General features: G+C 36.9%; 1 long non-coding RNA gene and 1 other non-coding gene across 2 annotated transcripts in view; both read left to right on the top strand.

Annotated features, from left to right (window-relative positions):
* The window catches only part of LOC115942533 (uncharacterized), a 262660-nt gene that overhangs the window by 222483 nt on the left and 16249 nt on the right, over nt 1-23928 (top strand). The window contains exon 5 of the long non-coding RNA XR_004077160.2: nt 17894-17951. This is a non-coding gene — a long non-coding RNA (uncharacterized LOC115942533). The remainder of the gene's footprint in view (nt 1-17893; nt 17952-23928) is intronic.
* Nucleotides 20300-20407, top strand: LOC115942551 (U6 spliceosomal RNA). The gene has a single exon (XR_004077176.2). It is a non-coding gene; the product is annotated as a U6 spliceosomal RNA (small nuclear RNA).

Genomic DNA, 23928 nt, shown 5'->3' with positions numbered 1-23928 from the left:
ACCACCAGGCTAACCCATCCTCCCACCCCCCTAGAAAGGACTCCTAAAGGAGACTGGAGAGTATAAGAAAAAATAAAACTCTTCTCCTTTTGCTTCTGGAAGTGCTAAGAGAAGATAATTCAAAATCTGTTTTTCTTGGTGGAGTTATTCCTTTTAAGATGCTTAAGCGATTGCTTTCCTGCCGGTGTTTGGATATGCATCCAATGGAACATTCGGCCCTTCAACAACATTGTCCTTTTTTCATGGGCTGTGAAATATGTCTAGTCTATCAGCCCACACATGGTGACATGCAGTAATGTAAACTCACAACTATTAAAATAAAAAAGCACAGCAGACTTTTACCAAAACAATTCTTTATTTTGATTATTTATGTCATCATTGGAGGATGCAACAACCTCTGGATTATAACTCCCTGGGGGCCGAACATGTTTTTATTTGTCTTTGTATTCCTACTAAAGCATCAGGTTGAGGCCACACTGTATTTTCAGTCATCTTCTTTCCTAGAAGAATTTGAAGAAGCTCTGGCCAGGCAGTTCAATATTTATTGAACAAAACTAAAAGAAATCAAATGAACAAAATACTTATATATGGTATCACCCCACATGGCACATAAACAACCCCTTCCTCCCATAGTGAATGTAATATTTTAACTATGAAGAGGTAACCAATTGCAAGACCATCTCTCAGTTATACTAGTGGGTCTAAAAATACCATGTGATTTCATTTCATCAATGCAGTGGACAAAGAAGAATTATTGTTTCTTTTACTTTGTGGCTCTGGTGAGTCCTCAGGAAGTGTAGTTGAAAAATCAATTTTCCAGGCTGAAGTCTTTGCTGGTCACAGTTTTCAGGGATTATAGAAATCCAATTTGAGGAAAATATTGGTCTGCCTGAAGGCACCCTTATAGCTTCTCTTTGAAGTACTAAGATGGCTTCTCTTCTGGGTGAATATACAAGCTGGGATTTTCATCTGTCAATATAGAACTTCCCCCTTGCTCCTTATATTATAGGTGTTTGAACCTATGGATTTTTTTCCTTCATTCAGAAACAAAGGGCGTTTGAACTTCACCAGTGGGTTTAAATATGTCCCTATTGCTATTTAGGTCCTACTAAGACCTGCTAATATAGATGTTATTTGAAGAACCTTGATCTAATGGACATGTTCTCCACTCCCTGTCTAGGAAGACTAATTTCCATCCTTGTAGTATAATTCAAAATATTGTCTACTTGATCACAAATAAGTTTTGGTAAGACCAAGTTCTGTAAGCGGTCAAGGGTAAGATTGACATTCATTTTGATATTCTGAGCATCAAAATCTTAAATAGGTAGGATCCATTTTATAGAGGATTCTGTAGATAACTATGCCTAGAGGGAACTGGTTAACTTCAATAGAACCTACACTGAATGCAAATTATGTGTACCTTACTCTTCATTAAGCTATGTTGTTCTTGTTATATAACTAAAAATTGTTCGATTTCCCTCCTGGATACAGAGCTTCTAATTACTGGTAGCACACCTAGTCATGTATCAAGACTAAATTGCCAGCACCTAGCACAGTGTCTGGCAAAGGAAGTTGCTCAATAAATGAAAGAAGTTGTTGACTAAGCAAAGAAATATGTCCTACAATTATAGTATAAACACTTAACACATAACTGATGAAAGAGACTTTTATTATTATTATTATTATTATTTTGCATACACTACATCCCTAAGGAGCAACTGCTTCCCAATCCTATTGTGGGATACTTGAAGCTAGTGCAAGAATATTAGGAACAAATGTTTAGTAAAGACAATAGCATAGGTTTTTCTCATATCTATAGGTTTGTTGAACTGATCTGGGTACACAATACAGCATTGTGAAGAACAGTATAGTCTGGTTCTCTTAATCCCTACTGCCTCAGGAGAAGGGTAAAGGTATTAGCCATAACTGATCAGGGCAGTACTGTAGATCCTTTTCTTTTAGTGCATTCTGGATTCTATGTTGTCCTATCTTGCCTGACCTGCATTGTAACTGTTTTGAGGTCTGGAACAGACTAAATAGACTAAAAAGACTGGTTTTATTCACCTTGGGTCAATTGCTGTGATTTCTTTTCTCTTTTTGTAAATTTTATGTGTTTTTTATTTTTTTAAGATTTTAAAGTAATATCTATATCCAACATGGGACTTGAACTTGCAACTCTGAGATCAAGAGTCATATGCTCTACTGACTAAGCCAGCTTAGTCAGCTAGGGGCCCCCATTTCTTTCCTTCTTATCAAAAAATGCTTGGCTTGGTCCGTAAAGGATTTGATGTTTTTATTACACCATTTACAATTTGAACTCCCTTTGATATGGAAGAATTTGGGTGAAGCAGGGTTCTGGTGTTGCTGTATAGCAACATCAAGATAGCGCTTCTGGGAGCTGTCCATAGACTACATGGGAAAACACTTCATAGGTGACCATGGCTTTAGGAGGGAACATAATATCTTCTGGGCTAAGTCCTTCCTTGGTGGTTTTTTCCCCTTCATCAAATGCTGACTGAATCTTTTCTCAAATGATGCTTCCCTATCTCTCACCACTGAACCTTTGGAGAAGAAAGGAGAATGTTGTTCTTGGGACTGTGGCTTAAACAGATATATGGTGGATTGTTTAACTCTTTTGTGTCCACATGTCCAGTTTGCATGTATTTATTCTTGTATGGTCATGTATGTGAGATGAGCATGGACTCAATAATGATCATTGTAATCTCCTTTAAGGCTGGGCATCGCACCATTTTCCTCTGTTCTTCCATATTCCATAAGAAGTAGAACTCAAGAGTAGTGGCGCTCTCTAGGCTTTTTCCAGGTGGTTCCCATCTGGAGCTTTGCCTTCTGTAGATTGCATCTATGCACTGCCTTCATTTCCTTTGGTTTCTCGCAGTTACGGATTCACCTTCTTTGCTCCTGCCTCTGCTGCCCTCTGCTGGAAAAGCCTTAAAGCCCAATTCTCATCTGGCCTGGAGTTTTTGTTTAGTTTTGTTTTGTTTGCAGCATTGCTCACAGAACTGTGAATTACACTCTTAGACTCCAGGGCCAGGAAATTCTTCTGGAAGCTTAGTTGCCTGTGATTATACAGAAGTTGCCTGAGAGCTTTGTAGCCCCTCATGAGATGTCCATTCTCATTAGCTTGAGAAATTTCTGCTGACCTGGCCAACTTCTTGTTTCTCAGACGTAGGTTGGGCATTTCTTCTCCAAGGGGGCATTTATATTCCTCAGAGTCTGACAAGGCACACCAATTTATTTTCGTGGATCACTGGATGTTCATTGACAAATACAGATATTTTTCGCATTTCAGGTGAAGCTATGGTCATAGGAGCCCATACACTCTATATGTCTTCACCCTATTTCCAATTCTCTGGAATAATTTTTGCTTCACACCAGACTACCCAAGGACACACAGCTGGCTATTAGCAGAATACGAACTATAATCCAACTCCCAGTCCACAGCTCTTTCCATAGCAAATAAAGCCTTGGCTGCTGGCAACACTATTTAATATATAGACATAAATTACACTTTCAGGATATGTGAGTCATAAAGCTGGAAAATGACAGAAAGCATCTGGTTTATTATGTTTATTGTTCAGTTTCACCGAGGATTTTCAGTTTTTGAGAAATGTTGCAGAGAATCCACAATGAAGAGATAATTTTGTTTTGTGTTTTGATTGAGACTAAATATTTATCTACCTTGATTTTCAGCTCAAAAGCTCCTAAAGTGATCAGCAGCTGTTCATTCAAGAGTGCACTACCCCTCTGAATACAGAACAAAATATATTTGTCTTTGAAATTTCACAAAGGGTATAGAAGAAACGATGGCTTCTTTGTGGTGAAACAAACACATCCTGCATGAGAAATCTGATCAGTAGAGCTTGCTGGTTGTCTTAATAATCAATATTCCCCGTTTCATAAATGATATAGCTCTGGGAATTCATTTTGTAAATTATTCTCTTTCACCTTCTGACCAGTTTTATAATGTTTTGGAGATACTGATTTTTGACGATAAACCTGCCTTTAAAAGTAAAGAAAAATCTAGTATGGTATGTAACAATATAATAAAGAACAAAAATAAGTGACTTTTCTTGTTCCCATGTCTAGGTTAGTAAAAAATCTTTTTTTCTAAAAGATAAGATTATTTTAGCTTAAATATCTGATGACTACAACAAGAATTGTTTAAAACTGCATTATCCTTGGGGCGCCTGGGTGGCTCAGTCGGTTAAGCGTCTGCCTTCGGCTCGGGTCATGATCCCAGGGTCCTGGGATTGAGCCCCACATCGGGCTTCCTGCTCCGCGGGAAGCCTGCTTCTCCCTCTCCCACTCTCCCTGCTTGTGTTCCCTCTCTCGCTGTGTCTCTCTCTGTCAAATAAATAAATAAAAATATTAAAAGCAAAACAAAACAAAAAAAACTGCATTATCCTTTTAAAAAATGAGTAGAGTCTTCTATACAATAACCAATTGTTTTTTATATGAAAAATAGAGACATTTATTAATTCAATGCAAACTCATGAACAAATGTAGATGATATATGTTCCAGGAATGTGTATTTTATCAATATTTTCTCCCATAGTGTTGCTGATTTTAAACAGAACAATATCCATAGAACAAACAAAGACATTGATAAAGAATTTGTCACACATATAAAGGCACCGGTTTCATATATTCCAGAAAAATCTGCCAGTCATGAACTGATTGATAAACCAATGCTACTTAAGCTATTGAAGAGTTAAAAAGTAGTCAGTATTCTAAATAGTTTTTATTTTGTTTTATTTTTTTTAATTTTAATTACAGTGTAGTTAACATACAATGTAATATTAGTTTCAGGTATACAATAGTGACTCAACAATTCCATACATCATCCGGGGCTCATCATGACACTCCTAAATCCCCATCACCTATTTCACACATCCCCCCACCCACCTCCCTTCTGGTAACCACTGGTTTGCTCTCTATAGTTAAAGAGTCTCTTTCTTGGTTTCTCTCTCTCTTTTCCCCCTTTGCTCATTTGTTTCTTAAATTCCACATATGGGTGAAATCATGATATTTGTCTTTCTCTGACTGACTTATTTCACTTAGAATTACATTTTCTAGCTCCATCCATGTCATTGCAAATGGTGAGATTACAGTCACCAATTTGGAAACCACTGAATAGGATAGACAGGAATTGCCAATCTACTCCCAATATATGGACCAATGCTTGTTTTTATAAATAAAGTTTTATTGGAACACAGTCACATTCATTCACTTGTGTATTGTCTGTGACTTATGTTACAATGACAAAGTTGGGCAGTGGCAAACAGAGTGTATGGCACACAAAGTCAACATATTTATCTCACCCTTTACAGGAAAAGTTTGCTGATCTCTGGTATAGAAGAGTGATTTTTATGAAGTATTGCGATTTTATTGACACTAATATTATTCTACTTGTCATTCTCTCCTTCTTTTTTTAGAGGGGCAGGGGAAGAGGGAGAGAAGGAATCTTAAGCAGGCTCCATGCCCAGCATGAAGCCCGAACTGGAGCTCAGTCTCACAACCCTGAGATCATGACCTGAGCTACATCAAGAGCCCGGCGCTTAACTAATAGAGCCACCCAGGCACCCCATCATTCTCTTAACATCATTATCTTTTCTTTAAACTGCTAAATTACTCCCAAGATAGAAATAACTTCATTACCCATTCCCAGCTGTAAATATGCCTATTAACTATTTTTTATATTTTTTTGGTCAAAAATACAGGTCTAAAGGTGCCTGGATGGCTCAGTCAGTTAAGCACCCAACTTTTGATTTTGGCTCAAGTCATGATCTTGGGGTCATGGATCAAGCCCTGCATTAGGCTCTGTGCTCAGTGCAGAGTCTGCTTGAGATTCTCTCTCTCTTTCTCTCCCCCCTTCTCCCTCTGTCCCTCTCCCTGCTCATGCATTCTCTCTAAATAAATAAAATCATTTTTATTTAAGATTTTATTTATTTATTTGACAGAGAGAAACACAGCGAGAGAGGGAACACAAGCAGGGGGTGTGGGAGAGGGAGAAGCAGGCTTCCCACGGAGCTGGGAGCCTGATGTGGGGCTGGATCCCAGGACCCTGGAATCATGACCTGAGCCAAAGGCAGACGCTTAACGACTGAGCCACACAGGCGCCCCAATAAATAAAGTCTTTTAAAAAATATTTAGGTCTACATAGTTATAATAACACACGTACTGTGCTTTCCTTTACCGATCAAAATAAATAAGAAAATCCATTTTTAAGAATTTATTTTCTTAGTTGTGGGCAAAATCTTATAACTGTTTAAGAATACACCTTGTGGAATACTGAACTTTGTGTTTCTTGAGGTTCAGTAAGGTTAGTGGTTAGCCTAAAGTCACACAGATGGCAAGACCAGTACAAGTTACACTGTCTTTCTGGTTCATTTATAGGCTGAGTCACCAGACAACTATGATTTCCTTCAGTTTGTTCTCTACAGAAATAAACATGGCATCTTTTTTTATGAGTGTGAGGATGCTGTATGAAATGCAACTCAGAAATCTGGACATGTTTATTTAGAATGTTCCTGCAAGGGTTTTGGAACAGGCCCAGTGTTCATTCTGCAGCACCCTCTGCTATGCCAGCAGGACTCAGTGGGCACTATTGGAACAGTTGTTGCCAGAGATGTTTACATTAGTGATTGGATATTTATGGTACATATTGAATATCCACTTTCTCTTTGCCAATAAATTTAGAATGTAACCAACGCATTGGGTCCACAGGTGTTATATTTCTCAGAGAACATTTAAATATGTATGGAAATAAAATAACAGAGCAATGTTGTCTCAATTTGAATGTGACTTCCTGTGACTAATATTTGTTAATTAATGGATTCAAATTTGTATTAAAATTTAAAATTTTATGTATTTATGCAATGATTGTCTATAAACAGGAAATACAGTTTAAAATTTGGAAGCAAGTTTAAAGTTTATAATACCTAACCTCTTTATCTCAGATATTTAGTGTTGTATTTTGAGATGAGGATTAAATATTTCAACTCCCTAAAAATGATTCTATAGATTTAATGTTTACTAAAAGCAGCAATATTTTCTTTATGAGAAAGAAGAAAGAAGAAAAACATGTACTGATTTGGGAATGGTTTCTGAATGCCCAATACATGTACCTTTGTGATCTAAGACTACTGAAGATAAAAACAAAGTGGGAAAAAACAGTGCCATAGGCTGAATGTTTGTGTCCACCAAAATTCATATATTGAGACATAATTCCCAATATGATGGTGTTAGGAGCTGCGCCTTTGGGAGACCTAATCCTAATGATTAGGTCATGAGGGTAAAGCCCCTATTAATGGGATTCATGTCCTTATAAAAAGGACCTTGGAGAGCTTCCTTGCCCCTTCTGCTATGTGAGGACACAGCAAAAGATGGCCAGTCTATCCTGATGCCAGGAAGTGAGCTCTCACCAGACACCATATGGACTGGAGACTTGATTTGGGACTTCTCAGCCTCCAGAACTGTGAGACATAAATTTCTGTTCTTTATAAGCCACCAGTTTATGGTAATTTGTTATAGTAGCTTGAACTGACTAAGGCAAACAGTAAAAAAAAAAAAAAATGCTTAAGTGGGGAGAACATGAATAAAAGTTGATGACAATGATACCAACTCCAAGCTTTGTTTTCTAAGATAATAAATCTTTAAAATTCTATGTGTAATTTACACTTGCAGTGTATCTTCTACCCATCTGAGCTTTGTCTTTTAGTTTTGTTTTTGTTTCTTTTGTTGAGTAGAAGTTTTCAGTGTAATGAACATAAATTTATCAGTAGTTTCCTTTATGGGATTATTTTTACATTTTGTTTACCAAATATTTTTTCACCTCAGGTTCCCATATTTTGTACTAAGAATTTTAAAGTTTGCTTCTGTTATGTTTGTACCTTCAATATACCTGGATTTGAAGTTCATGTATAGTGTGAGGTAGGGATCTGAGGTATTATTTTTCAAAGGAAAACCAATTGTTTTTCATGATTTATTGAAAATTCCATCCTTTCCCCACTGATGGAGATAAGTGCATAAGATGTCCATGTCTCTTCCTGGGTTCTTTAATCTTTCCTGAGCTCCTTATTCCTTTCTGCTTGTGTCAGTGTTTAGTCACAACTAGTCGAGTTTGACAATAAATTTTGAGATCTGGTAGGTCAAATTCTGCACCTTGTTTTTTTGTTTTGTTTTGTTCTAAGATTTTATTTATTTGAGACAGAGGGAGAAAGAAAGAGAGAGAGCTCGCACACAAAAGAGTGTGAGAGAGCATGAGCTGGGGGGAGGGGCAGAAGGAGATGGAGAAGCAGACTCCCCACAGAGCAGGGAGGCCACCATGGGGCTTGATCTCAGGACCCTGGGATCATGACCTGAGCCAAAGGCAGATACTTAACTGACTGAGCCACCCAGGCACCCCTCACACCTTATTTTTTATGAGTCTTGGCTAGTCCTGGTCATTAGTTGTCCATGTGCATTATTTAATCAGTTTATCAAGTTCTATGGAAAACGTTAGGATTTTGATTGTAATCATGTTGAATTGATAATATTCATTTTCATACAATAGATATTTTAATGATTTAATATCTTATCCATGAATATTGTATATATCGCTATTTAGATAATTGACAATGTATTTCAATTAGGTTTTATAGTTTCTCTTAAAAAGGGTCTTAGAAATGTTTTATTAGATTTATTCTTGGCTACATATGTATTTTGGTTATCATAAATTTTATATATATGTATATGTCTAAAATTCATTTTCTAAATGAGTACAAAGAAATGAAATTCTTTTACTTCTGTAATAACAAACTTTTCTCAGTAAATGATGGATGAAGCAGACACATTATAACATGTATGTATAGGTTTTAACATAAAAGTTCACATAAAGAATGTTGAACCTGGCTCCTAACAATTAGAGATTATATTCTTTATATTTTTCCTGAGTACATATATAAAGTTCAAAAAATTCATCTATTTTCCACTTTGCTAACCTTCTCTTTTTATTCATATTAAATATTTTAACTCATACCAGATTTTAATTGCAATGATTTTATTTTTCATTATAGAAGTCTATTTCTTTTTTTTTTTTTAAGATTTTTTGGTATGTTTGGATAGTGCTTTCTAGTATTCTTATGTTTCTAATCTCATTATTTATTATTTTAATCATTCTTATTTAATATACAATATCTGATAATTCTGTTGTTCTACTTACTCTTGGTGGATTTTGCCTTATGTATGTTTGTGTTTTATTATGATATCATGTTTGTTTGGTGGCTTTATCTATGAAAATACTGTAAGACCTGGTTTGAGAATTCATCCTTTGAGAGGAACTTTGCATTTGTTCCTACCAGGCACTTAGACGTATTAACAGCTCAACCCTACTCTAAATTGATTTCTTGATTTGAGGTTCTCAAGACCATTCAGATGGTGTGAATCTGTATCTTAATCTCACAGGAAACAAGAATGGTGGTTATGTATTCCAGGCAGACTTTTCATTATCTAGAAGTCAGGTTCAGATGAGAGATATTCCAGGTCATCTTCTTTTGGTGGCAGCTAATTTATTTTTAAATCAAGAGTCTATTCTGTAGAATATCCTGAATTTATGTATTGGTCACACTTCTAAATCCCACTTTATATGGACCTTGTCCTCTGTGGTTTCCATGGTCACAAGAAACTAAGCATCTTGATTGCTAAGATTGACAAATGTTCTCAGACAAACTGTTTCAGCATTAGTTTATCACCCTGGTTTCCAGTTCTCTATTTGTCTTTGGCCCTTGGGAATTTCCCTTATTTTCCTGCAAATCTGTGTATGTGTTTGAAGGATATTTATCATCATTTACAAGTTTTCTCAAGCTATCTAGTTCACCCCCCCATAAAAATAAATATCTGAAAATAAATTTTTGAGGATATTTTTAAAATGAAAATGCCACATCAAAGGATATGTAACCTGGTCATTTTCAAAATTCCTGCTCCTCTAAAAATGAGGGGCAAATTTGCAGTTCTGGCAGCAATATATAGTTCTTACTTTCTTGCACCCTTGATAAATTTTGCTCTGATTAATGATACAATGCAACCATATTTGTTTTAATGTGTGCTTCTTTTGTTATTTTTATGAAGATCACCTTTTTTATATGGTTAGGGGCCATTGGTTCTTATTTTTTTTATAAATTTCTTCTTCTGTTTTGCCAGCTAGGAAAAAAAGTAAAATAAGGGGAAGGAGGAGAGGGGGGTTGAAAAACATTATTTAAAATTTTAAATAATTAAAAAATTGTTTTTAATCATTTATCTTTTGAAGCTAGTGTTTTGTGTCCCACTAGTTCTTTGGGTGGGTGGGTTTTGGGTATTCATATATTCCCTGAACTTGTGTGCAAAAATATGTTGATAACAATATATGTTTTCAGATGATCAGTATCTATAATTTTCATTAAGCTCTTGAAATGTGATTCAGACAATTAAGATTCAACATTATATTTAATACAATTTTATTCATTTACAAAAAGTTTAGATATCAATTCATAATTGTTCTCTTGTATTCAGGAAAGCTTCCTAGAACAGTGGGATCAGAAGAAAGATGGGTACATAGTGAAGAATATAGAATGGAAGTTTCATATCCTTGGTGGAGGTTTTGGAACTCAAAAGATTTTTAGTAGGTTAAAAAATCCCTCAAAGATAATCCAATTTTCCTCCTATTTTATGGATTGAGTTGATAAAACAAAACAAACAAAAGCTCTACATAATTAAGTGCTGATAGTTGTCTTTATGGATATTGGCTCTTGAACAGTCTTTACCTAATAGACACACGAGACATAAGTAGAATACACAGAAACAATCTTAAACACCCATTTTAAAGACAAAGTTAAATACATAAAAGTTCATACTTTTTTCTTCCACATGAGAATCTTTTATGGAATTTTACATTGACCTACTTTTTAAGAAATGTGGAAGAGAGGCAAATGGAAGTTGTTGATTCTGCCTTGTGGATGAAATATTGAAAACATAAGTGATGAGACAATGCTGTGAAATTCATTCTAATTAAAATAGAGGCAGAAGATAGCAAAATATGGGGCATGAGAATTATGACCAATTAGCTTAGCCTTGGATTCTAATATCTAATATGTATTAATAAATATAATGAACAGGTGATATGTTAGAAATTATTAACCAGGCCCATGGGATTCTGATTTCTTCAAGGTTACAGTAAAATTATTATTACTCTAGGTCCAAGGTGAGGGTCTTCTGTAATTGACTTCCTAAATGTAGCCCCTGGCATTAACTTTTCCACCAGGCAATAATCTTCTTCTTAGATGGTAAGGATGTCTATTTCTTACAAGAAATGTGGCCAATAGAAATTTGATCTTGGTATACTTGCATGGTGTAATATTTGTTTAAGAAGACAAATATAACTAGCTTTTTTGGTATCAAATTTTCAAAATTTTATTACTATGATAGTAATTTTGGTAGGGGCAGGCAGGAAGAATACATTTAGTGAGAGTGTTGGCTTCATGAAGACAAGGATCTTTGCATGTTTTATTCAATGATGTATCCCAATTACCCAGGATAGTACATGTACATCATGGATAGTCATTATTGTTTTTGGCAGAAACCAGGATGGCATTTTTTATCTTGGGTTTATATATGATGATTCTAATCATAATAGCAATGATTCAATATATAGAGTCATAGAATTTCAAGGCTACGTAGAAGGTGATGGGAAAAGATCATACACTGAAGTATATTTATTTTTTGTGTTTAAGGAAAATAAAGCCCAGAATGGTTAGTAGCTTGGTACAGATAACTTAAAAAGTTAGTGATGGAACTAGAACTAGAACTCTAACTTAAGACTACTAATTCCCCATCCAGTGCCTGTTCCCACATGTTGTGTTGTCATTCTTCCTTGTTTCATCAGAAGATAGAATTTAATCACAGATTCTAACTTTTATTTATTTATTTATTTGGAGAGATAATTCACATATCATAAAATTCACTTTTATAGCTTATCATTTAGTAGATTTTATTATATTTGAAATGCTGTGCAAACCATCTTTACTATTTATTTATTTATTTTAAAGATTTTATTTATTTATTTCACAGAGAGAGACACAGCGAGAGAGGGAACACAAGCAGAGGGGGTGGGAGAGGGAGAAGCAAGCACCCTGCAGAGCAGGGAGCCCAATGCGGGGCTTGATCCCAGGACTCTGGGATCATGACCTGAGCCAAAGGCAGATGCTTAATGACTGAACCACCCAGGCACCCCACCATCTTTACTATTTAATTTGAGAACATTTTCATCATCCCAAAATAAAATCCCACATCCATTAGCAATTGTTCTCAATTCCCCATGACTGCCAGTCGCTGACTACCTTTAATCTACTTTCTGTCTCTATGTCTGAGCATTTCTTATAAGTGGAAGCATAAAATAAGTGGCATTTTAGGTCTGGCTCCTATAACTTTATCATGTTTTCAAGGTTCATCTGTATTGTAGCATATATCAGCACTTCATTTCCTTTTAGGTCTGGATAATATTCCAGTATATAGATATACCACATTTTGTTTATCTGTTCATTAACTGATGGGCATCTGGGTTGTTTCCACTTTTTGACTATTATGAATAATGTTGCTATGAACATGTATGTACAAATTTTTAATGGTCATATGTTTTCAGTTCTTTTTGATATGTACATATAGGACTAGAATTTCTGGTCATGTGGTAGCTCTATCTTTAACCATTTGAGGAATTGCCAGACTGTTTTCCAAAGTGGTTATATCATTTTATACTTCCACTAGCAATGTATTAAGGTTCCATTTTTTCCACATTCTTATCACATTCTTCCCCACCTTTTTCTTTCAAGTTTTTCTTTGATTAGCTTGCTGTTTGCTTCAGCTGTTACCAACACCTCAAGAACTGTGATGTTAAAATATTGCCACTGATTGTTTTTGACAAACATGGCCAGTAAAAAGGCTGTTTTCACTGGGTGACCTTTAAATGAAGACATGCCTTGTGAGTAGGGTTCCCAGGAACTACCAGACAAGTTAAATAATTGCAATTTTCTGAGATGAAGCTTTGAAAGAGTTCCAGCCCCATTCTGACTCTTCCTGTAGCTACTAGGCTGCTGGTTTATACTGTAATTGTGGGCTTTTGACTTTTGAGACTACCACAGAACCAGGGACAAGGGTGACAGGAATAGGTCAAGTTAAAATGTCACAAAACTCACTGTTCCTACAAAGAACCAGCAATTTTCTTGAATAAAGGTTTCCTGCATTGTTACAAGGCTTTGGTTAATTTCCAGAGTTCAGAGAAGTTGGTTTTAACAAGTTTTATTTTTTCTGGCTTTAAAACAGATTTTTTTTTTTTCATAGAAAAGCATCCATTTAACAAACATAACTATGAAGCAAAGTTCTATACATTTTATGAGCATATTTAGCCAAATAATCATGTAACCTTTAGCCTAAGGAAACTTTTACTAAACTAGATAACACAGTTAAGTGAATACCTTTTTACAATATAGTTTGAAGGTAGCTATGATAAAGGCATTTACAGGGCACTAGTTGAGAACAAAATAGGGACAGTTAAATCATGTAAGACTGGCAATAAAAGTATAATTAGAATAGAAAGTTCAGGTAGAAGATGATTTTGACATTTTTTTTCTTGCTAGTGTTTTAGTTGTTTTTTATAAGAGAGCAGAATTTTGGAGCTCCTTACTCCACCATTCTCACTGACATCATCTCCTACCTTGTTTTCTGATTACCAGGAAGTGAAGTCCTGCATGCAGGAAAAGAGAGAAAAGAAAGAACAGGGAGAAGGCAAAGGGCTTATTTGGGGAATCTGAAAGAAGAAAAATGTGTGCATATTTTGTTTACAGAGGAGACTGAGTACACACTCTTTTATGGATCTATGCCTGGAGGAATGCTAAAGAATACAAATGGCGTATTTTATGAATCTTTAGCAGATTCATACTTGCAGTGCAAATCTTCCTTTAACAGCATGTGTGGAGTGTGTGAAAAGTAAATGCCGTCAAGTCTTTTCTTTCTCTTTTTTCTTGTTTTGGTTTTAATGGAAGAATAAACAATCCAAATAAAAATATTGACCAAGTTTAAACTATGCTTTATGTATTAAAATCTAAGCAAACGAAACAAACTGCATTCAAAGCTATGGCTTAAGGACAATATTTTAGGGGAAGAAAATACCTTTAAAAGCTGGACTTTGCCAGAATTCATAATTTCCACCTTCTTTCTATACTTGGAATAAAAAGGTCTAGGTCTCCAAATGATGACAATTTACAACTTAAATTCCATCTTAGAACTCAGCTTACTGCCACTTTAGAAAGTGATCTAATAAACTAATTCCTACTGGGTTTTTAATTACTGATAATTATCTGATGCAAAACCATTAAAGGCATAACCCTTATGTCAGTATACCCTTCTGTGAATCATACAGGAAATTAATTTCAAGGAATATTGCCTTTGATGACATATCTACCCTCTCCCCAACTGTCCTCCTGGGACTATTTGAAATATGTGACAAGCACTGTTGATACTTGTTAGCATTTTTATCACAAGGTTATCAGAAGAAAACAATTAACAGGACATAGAGCAGCAAAGATAGCATAGCTAATAGAAAGAGATGACTTTGAATTCACATAATTCAGATCTAACACTCACCAGCTGTATAGCTCTTAGAAAATTTCCTAACTTCTCTGAACTTATTTCCTTGCCTTTGAATTGGAAATAACAATATTTACTTCATATGGCTCTAGGAGAAAACTAAATGGTACATCTTGTACAAAGTGCTAGAACAGCTTCAACTAAAGAAGGGAGCAATTGTTATGGGGGCAGTGGTGGCGAATGTGGTCATAGTTAAGGTCATGATTGCATTCAGGGCTATAAGGAGGCTGAGATTCTGCATGGGCCCAAGGGCATTAGAATGTCCTTCATCTCCTTTGCAGAGTTAAGGAGGCAGGCTATCTTCAGTATCCCTCTGCCACTGAGAGTTTGGTTCCATGGATGTGAGCTTGCTCGTGCCCAGTGCTCTCCAGCAGTCACGAAAATGCAAGCAAGGGAAATTTCCATTCTTCTAGGAGTGCTTAGTTAATATAGCAGCTCTGGAACATTTTCAGTTGAGTTCTTGGAACCCTGAAGCACATTAATATCCACCATCATTACTCACCTCAGTCTCAACAGGTGATTGGAAGAGGCCATAATTGTTTGCACACACACACACACACACACACATTTTTTTTCCCCTCTCCCTGCAAGCCACTGTTTTGATGTATAATGGTAAGAGAAGAAGCTGGTCTGAAAGAATCAGTTCTGATTTCCCATAGTGTTTCTCTGCCCCCATGCCATCGGCGTGGTCGTTATTAGATCACACCATGACCTCATAGTGACTCATTGAGGCCATTCTACCAATGCTATAATTTTAGCAAGGTACAATTAGAATTATGTAATAGGAAGGTATTTACAATTGGCAAATAAATTCTGCTGATAAAAAGCCTTAAATTAAAGGTTTTCTTCTTCAATGGGGACACTTCACCTTCATAATTACCTTTGGTAAGGGTATTTTCCCAAGGTTTCTCTGTCATGTATGTGATCTGACTTTTTTTTTTGGCTGGGGAAGTGTTGAGTTCTAGTATTCTTCTCAGGATCTGAATTCTGAACCAAAGGTATAGAGGTGGGAATGTAGAGGAAGGTATGGATTGAAGAGGTAATTGTTAGTAGGAAATAGGGCAAAAAGCAAACAGTGTGAGAATGGCATGAGGGACAGGGCAGGTTTTAAGTGAGCTGCTCAGGTGTCTGGGTGAATTTTTCTATCCCTCTATATGCAAGATAGGTGCTAACAAAATAGAAGTAGGTATAGAGATAGGGAAGAGTCCAATGCCCATGAAATATTAGAACATCTCATTAGGTAGTTGGAAATCGAGATCTGCTGTCCTGACATATAAATGTGTGGGGCATCAGTGTAAATGTGGTACTTGAAGCTTAGGGAGTGGATGAGATATTAAGGAGACTCTGTGTGAGAAGGGGATTTCATACAGAACCCGGAGGAACATTAACATTGCAAGGGATACCAGAATAAGAGGACAAGCAGGAAAGATTCAGAAGGGCAGATGCAGAGGCAGCAAGATAATCAGGAGGGAGTCATGCCACAAAAGCCAGGAAGGAAGAAGGTTTCAGAAGAGAAATGTTAATAGTGACCATTGCGATTATTTCCTAACTGGTCTCTCTGCCTCTAGTCCCTTCCCCCATCCTCCCTAGCCTCATTCTGCTGTCCAAATGCTCTCTCCTAGTACACAAGTCTATTTGCTTTCTTAGACTTGTAGTTATTAGATGTCTGTAGCATTCAGACTTTCATGTATTAAAGAATTAAACCTAAGCCTAATTCATCACCGGAGCCTAATTGGCTTATTGAAAGACCAGTCCTGGGCCTCATACCCAGAGATATTAATTAGGATATCTGGATCTGAGAATTTGTCTTTTTAAAAAGGCCCCCAGATAGTTCAGTTGCAAACTGTCTATTGACAGTGGTTTATGAAACAGTGGCCTAGGGGGATGAAGTTCAAGTTCCCTAGTAAAAGACTCATGGCCTTTAGCCTCTGGCTTCCATCTCCATTTTCCTCCTCACCACTCCCTCTTTCCACCAGCCCACCTCCATCGTGGACTCTGTTTTCTAGCCTTGCCAGAATCACAAAGATAAGTTGGAGTTGGTGGAGAGAAAAGTCCTTTCTGGAAAAGGGACCAGCTTATGCAGAGGGACCAAGGTGAGGCAACATAATGTGAGAAAATAGGGACCAGTCCAGTTTGAATGGTTGTAGCAGATACAAAGAAATCAGTCTGGAAAGATGGCCTGGGGCCAGACTGTGGAAAGCCCCTAATACCAGATTGGGGAATTTATAACTGTTCTGCAGCAAAGTGGGCTGCTTGGCTCTTTCATGCTTTGTTTTATTTGTTTTCTTTTTCTATCCTGGATGTAAGTATCCGTACCTCCTTCTTATTATTGAGACTGTCATTACTGTTGATTTTTTTTTTTTCCTGAGTCTGGACTTCATGTGGAAGAATCTAAAAATGAAGACTTGAAAGAAGGAAGGGAATTTTAAATTTCTGGAAGGATTAAAGAATCTTGAATTATCCAGACTTAAATTTAACCACAGTCGTGAGGCAATTAATCAACTTTCAGTTTTCCTAAGCCTGGTTAAGAGGCAGGTAAGACACTGTGACTGTGCTCTTAACCTTTGTGAAAGAAAAAAAGCAAGACATAGTTCAAGTGACTGGAGTTCTGACTCCTCACCATCAAACTGAACACCATGCATTTTTTTCTCCAAGGGAAGATTTCAGCCTAGCTGGGTCCAAGAGAACATACGAGCACCTTATGCTGAACACATACTTAGAGAACTGGATGGGTTTTGCCATCTGCTAAGCCTCACAAAACCTCCAGTTTGAAGTTGAAGCGATGTCAGAAGCTGATTTAAGCAGCTTACATATGTTGCACTGCAGGAAAAACATTGGACGTTGGGGACTCTGGAAAACAATGCGAGGCATTTGGGGTCTATAAACACTTCGTGTTTGTGACAAAACATGCCCAGTAGCCATAGGGCAACACTTTTTCCCCCTTAGATTTAAGTGTAGGTTTTTATCCTTTGCTTAAAGTATTTTCACATTATCTTGTGTATTTGCTGGAACCATGATCATCATTCATGCAGCAGGTAAGGTTATCTTAGTTAATCCCAACTTTATCTTGTTGCTTTAAGTTTGACAGAAAATGCCAGTAGTATGGCATACTTTGGAAAATTATTCTAGGGATTTGCCATTACTGATAATGTTCTTGGAAAATCTAGATGCATAATAAATGAATACATTTATAGTAACCAACCTTTAAAATTCTTTACAGATTCCACATGCACACTGGACATGGTGCAAATCACTCAGATTGTTCTCCAAGGCCTGTGGTGAGACTGTACTTACCTTTCTAGTCATATGTCCCCCTCTTTCTTGTACTTTGCTATCCAGTGAACCTGTATGACTGTCATTCTCCAAACACATTAGATTTTTAAAAATCTCGAATTGCATTTCTTTTTCCTTCCTTTCCTGCTTCTCCCCATCAACTCTCTCTGTTGATAACTTAACTATTAATAAGAACCAGTTCAAGTTCCCTTTGTCCATGGAATCTTTTATAATAACCTGTTAAAATGTCCTTATAGTACTTAGCATGGTCTGCTTTGCTTCATAGTTATAAATATATTCAAGCTCTGCTTTTTATGGGCCATCCTTTTCTTTATCATACAGTAACAATCCATATTCTCTTCATGTGTATTGCAAATCCCCCTCCTGTGAGCCTTGGGAAATTATGAAAATTTCTAAGGCATGAGTATCAGCAGTTGTAATAAGGGTGGATACTATTTTTCCATTATTTTGCAGCTTTTAAGAAATGAGTGATTTCCTATTTAAACTCAAATTTTGGAATTCCCTGAGCATAGTTGTAGATCTAGACACTTTTATACACCCAGAAACAACTGTTTAGTGGTGAGTATTGGCCAGACTTTTAGAGACACATGAACTCTTCAATAATCCACTCAACCCTTAATGGTTTATGTTTTCTGCCACAGTCCCTCTAGGCATACGCTTGTGATTCTCAGGCTAATACATTTCCCACATTTTTTCTTTTTGTTCCTAGGCACATTTCACTCCAGATTTCTCTGCTGATATCCTTTTATCATCTCATAATTGCTACTCCATGCTGCTGAAGGTATTCGTCTATCCCTCTCATCCTCTGTGTGGACATATATCCCTTCTGTAATTCCTCAAAGTGTAAATAACATTAGACTGTGGTGTTTTGACAAAATTTTCCTATAGTATGAAGTAGGAAACTTTAAATACAGATATCTGACACCACAGTTCTTGGAGTCTGTTTTCTATGTCCCTTACCAGCAATTTACCTGGGCCTACCAATAACTTATCCATCCTATACTGGAGAACCTTCTTTCTGTATTTTCTCCCTATATCCCATCCCAAATAGAGGAAGCAAAAAACAATTCGCAGAATATTCTCTGTAGAATTGTACACCTCTCCCAGTGAAGTTAGTTTTCACATAATGAAATGGAATGCATTAACATTTCTTCCTCAAATGAAGGATTGCCCAAGAACCGTGGGTCAATACTGGTGTTACTAATGAATAAAAATCTACATTAAAGTGGTGAACAAAGATCTAAGGCACAGCTCTCTAAAGTCAGATTTTAGCTTCCACCTTTGAAATGTAGCAATTTCTTAGAACAAGTGACATAAAGGTAGGTTCTCCCCAATGAGTGGAAACTGAATAATTTATCACTAGCATTGTTTAGATTGCCAGTGCATGGTGATAATAAAAAAAGCCTGACTTTCTTTAAATTGATTTTATTACTGCTTTTAAATCTTTGACAGATAATATACCCTCTTATGGCCTGCAGAGGAAGAATAGTAGGTTGTCGAGGGGGGCTTTTCCCCTTACCAGCCCCTCCCTGCCACTGCTTGGGACTCTCCCAAATGGCAAATCTCCCATATTTAATAACTTAAAGAACCAGATTCTATCTGCAAAGACATCAGAGAAAGTGTTGGCAGCATTTTGGGGGTGGAAGGGAATGACTAAATATTTGTTTACATACTTTCCTGATTTCTAGAAAGGTAGGTTTCATTCCTTCAAGACGAAACTCTTATTCAGTTGAATTTCTGTGCAGTGTTCCATCTAGAAAGCATCTGGCCAAAATGGGGTGCTCACAGGGTGTTTGTATTTTTGAGTTGAGTTAAATATATATCCTCTTTGTTTAAAATTTTTGCCTTGCCAAGAATCATGGAGTTTCTTCTCAAACTTTCACGGGCAATCCCATGCACATCTAGTGTATCAGTTTCTGTTGAGAAAGTGTGGAGTAGAAGGATTTGGAGTAGAGGTTGTGAATCAGAACACTGGTTCAGGCTACCTTTCTTGCGCAGGGCCAAGGAGGACAAAGGTTTCACGTCACATACAACAATGAAAAGAAAGCTTGGAAACAGGCCACCTGTCTTCCCCACTGTCAGCTGTGACTTTGGACAGGTTATTTAGTTCTCTATGCCCTAATTTTCTCACTTGCAAGTTGGAGAGAAGAGTACTCTGTTTTTAATTTGAGTTGTCATGCAGATTAAATGAGGTAAGTCAAGTACAGCATTCAGCAGGATGCAGGGACCAGGAACGCTTGTGCACTTTTGTGGCTGTGGAGTCTGGCGCAAAGCAGCACAGAGTAACCTGGCAGAACTTAATCGGATTAAGCACTAAGGACACACTTGTGCAGTGCTCGCTTTGGCAGCACGTATTCCAAAACTGGAAGGATGCAGAGACGATTAGCATGGTCCCTGCGCCGGGATGACATGCAAACACACACACACACACACACCCATACACACACACACACACATTATGACTTTGTGATTCCATTTGTAGAAATAGAGCCGAGAGAAATTTTCACACAGCACCGTAGGGCAAGTTAAGTGTCTTCAGTTATGTAGGGATGGAAACTGATATTTACGAAATTTCTACCAGGTGCCAGACACTCTACAGAGGCTGCTTCATTTAATCCTCAAGGCATCATTACAAGATTATTTTATCTGTTTAACAATTGGGAGAAATGATTGTCTGTGAGGTTCCATAACCTGACAAGGACACTGTGCTGATAATGGGCAAAGCTGGGACTCTAACTCGGGTGTAAGTTTTACTCCATTCCAATGTCTCATGCAGAGTCTGAAAAGAATAATTCTCTCTCTTTTGTTTCCTTCATAGATTGTTGTGCGGATGAGTTCTTATATCACATGACTTTCCAACTGTGTCTCCATGTCCTCTTCTCTTCTATTTTCACATATTATCCCTCTTTCATCCCATCATCCCCCCTATTCTTTATAATCTATGCTTTTTTCCTCATTTCAGTGAAGATATTCTGAGATATCTATCTATCAATCTATATATCTATATCTATATCTATATATCTTAGATTAAAAATAAGAAAAATTCAGTTATACTAACATTAATAGTTACAAATTAAAGAGATTGGAACATCAGCTACTATTTAAAATGGAACAGATCAACTGCCTTTTCAGATGGCAACCAGGTCACACGATTCACTTCCTTCTTTTTTAAAGTTGACTCAGCTGAATAAAGCGTTCTGGGTTTTAATGAGAGGGCTTTAGGATAAGGTCCAAGTTCATTGATTCCTGATATATCCATACATATTCTCACTTACTTTTGTAAAGAATAAACTGTGTCTCTTTAACTTTGAAAATGGAATTTAAGTTTTCACTGATTGAGTAATTTCTACTCTCAGGCAAAGGACATTTGTCATATAGCCACATGTTTTACTAATGGATTGGTCAGTTGTATTGAGTTTCCAGGTGACATTAATTTTCCAAACATTAATTTATCATATATGATCTGATGATGATTTAGTATTGCAGGGGTCCCGTGGACTGCTTACAAACACATGCACACAAACACACAAATACCTCATCCTTGGGCATAGTTGCATAAAGGTGAATTAGACATTTCATAACTTGTAGGTTATGGTACAAGACAGCACAGAAAGTTTCATTATGAGAGAAAAATGCTATGGCCGAAAAAAAAATAAATAAAAGAGGGATGGAATAATAACAAATGTTCTTCATTTGTATTTGGTGCTGGACTCTGTGAATTATTTATGTCTCTGGGCAAGGCCTGGGAAGTATTTCAGTGAAGCCTAATTTGTCAAGGTTACTTCTACTTGACCATATTTTTCCTAACTATATCTTTCTGGATAGTACCACACATAAATATTTTCATTGTGTTCTGCATTTATTTGCAATATTGATGGCACTGTAAAATGTGGGGTATTAGCACCTCTTTAACCAATGTCAGGCAAGAATTAAGATCGGAAACACCAGTGTCTTCCTTTTAGAAATATAGAGGTTAACTGATTATTATTCAGCTTTTGTGGCTGATGAGCCAGCTATAAGTCATACTGTGGAAAATTTATTGTCTAGAAATCATGCTACTGAATATTTTATCTTACTGGAAATGTGCTATAAAGGGGCTGCAGCTTTAATCAAGTACATGGCGATGTTGCAATATCTTGGTTGCACAGTCACATGAAAAAGTTGAGGTTAAGCAAAACTAAAGGCCTGGCTTCCGGGGAGAGCGGTGGTTGTGGCTGTGTATGTAGACATGATTCCTCTAGGAGGTCATTTTATTTTGCCTTTGACTTGAAATCTCGAAATATGTTCCAAAGGAAAACCTTGGCTCATTGTAATGTTCGGGTCGCAGTTACACCAGGTAGAGACGTGTGAGTGACATGGCAGTCAGGGAGGAAAGAAAGAGGAGAATCAGACCTTGTCTGCTCTAGTGTTTTCGGTTTCTATTTCTGATGTCTGTTCAAAATCTCACAGAAAATCCGAGGAAATTCCCTGTTTACAGAGGAACGACTGTTCTAAGGGCAGAGATGAAGTGCCCAATTTGTACGTGGGGGTGCCTTAAGTGTGCACTTGTTCTCAACACCTGGTTGCGCGCGTGGGGAGTGCCTCAACCCCTCCCCTCTGCCACCCCAGCCATGGATGCTTGAGGGCTTCTGTTGTTGTATGGGGTTTTGTTTTGTTTAGACATTGAAGAGAGGAAATGATTGTTTCTTGTTGGATCTGACTTTACCTTCAAATCTTGGGATTATTGGACAACTCTATCGTGATGCTTTTATTCCTATTCAGTGACTAAGGAACATAAGAAAGGGATTCTGAAGGAGGTTTCAGAAAAATAGCAGAATCTGAAAAGACTCTAGCTGGGAGAAAAAGACCCATAGGGAGGTTAAAAATACCACTGAAATATTATCAAACCAGCATCAAACTTGTTTTGACCTTGTTTAGTTACTTTTAGTGTCAATCTTATTGTTCTTTTATAATTTTTCCCCAAAGCCTAATTCTTACCCCTTAAATATCTTTTTCCCTGTACCCCTCATAACCTGGGAGAGCCTAGCTGCTTGTTGCACAAGATTTAAAACCACCTTACTGAGCCTTACGGTCGCTAGATCATTCTAAATCGTTGGTATGTAAACCAGTGCTGTTCAGTAGAACATTTTTGGTGATGGGAGTATTTTGTACCGTGCTGTCTGATGCCATAGCCACTAACCTCATGTTGCAATTGGGCCTTGAAATGTGGTCGGTGTGCCTGTGAAACTAATTTCTTATTTGAATTTAAATAGTCATATACAACTATTGGCTACCATGTTGAAACAGTATAGCTATATACATATATTCAGTACATATAATCAAGTTGACACTTGTTTCTTGAGCAAGTTCAATGATACTCGTTTAAAAATATTTCATGCACGTATTGCATGGAGCAGTGGGTGTTATACGCAAACAATGAATCATGGATCACTACATCAAAAACTAATGATGTACTGTATGGTGATTAACATAACATAATAATAAAAAAATAAATAAAAATAAATAAAAAACTAATGAAGTACTGTATGGTGATTAACATAACATAATAAAAAATATTTTTCTAGGTAAGATACCATTTATTGCATTAAACGTAATCTGAATATACTCGTTTTTGTATGTTTGTGTTTGTTGGTGTTGGGAGGAGTGGGTAGTGGAAGGAGAGATAGAGCCAATTATATTTTTATGTTTATATATATTATAATTAAGAAAAGTTCAAGCTCTTTTGTAGGGAATATGCTTTACCGTTAAGAATTTGGGTAATCTTGGGGCGCCTGGGTGGCTCAGTTGGTTAAGCGACTGCCTTCGGCTCAGGTCATGATCCTGGAGTCCCGGGATCGAGTCCCGCATCGGGCTCCCTGCTCTGCAGGGAGTCTGCTCCTCCCTCTGACCCTCCCCCCTCTCATGTGCTCTCTGTCTCTCTCATTCTCTCTGTCTCAAATAAATAAATAAAATCTTTAAAAA

Source organism: Leptonychotes weddellii, chromosome 1 (assembly GCF_054177405.1).
Source record: "Leptonychotes weddellii isolate Sample4059 chromosome 1, ASM5417740v2, whole genome shotgun sequence".
Lineage (NCBI taxonomy): Eukaryota > Metazoa > Chordata > Mammalia > Carnivora > Phocidae > Leptonychotes > Leptonychotes weddellii.
Note: the sequence above shows the minus strand (reverse complement) of the source record. Positions and strands in the feature narration are given on the sequence as shown.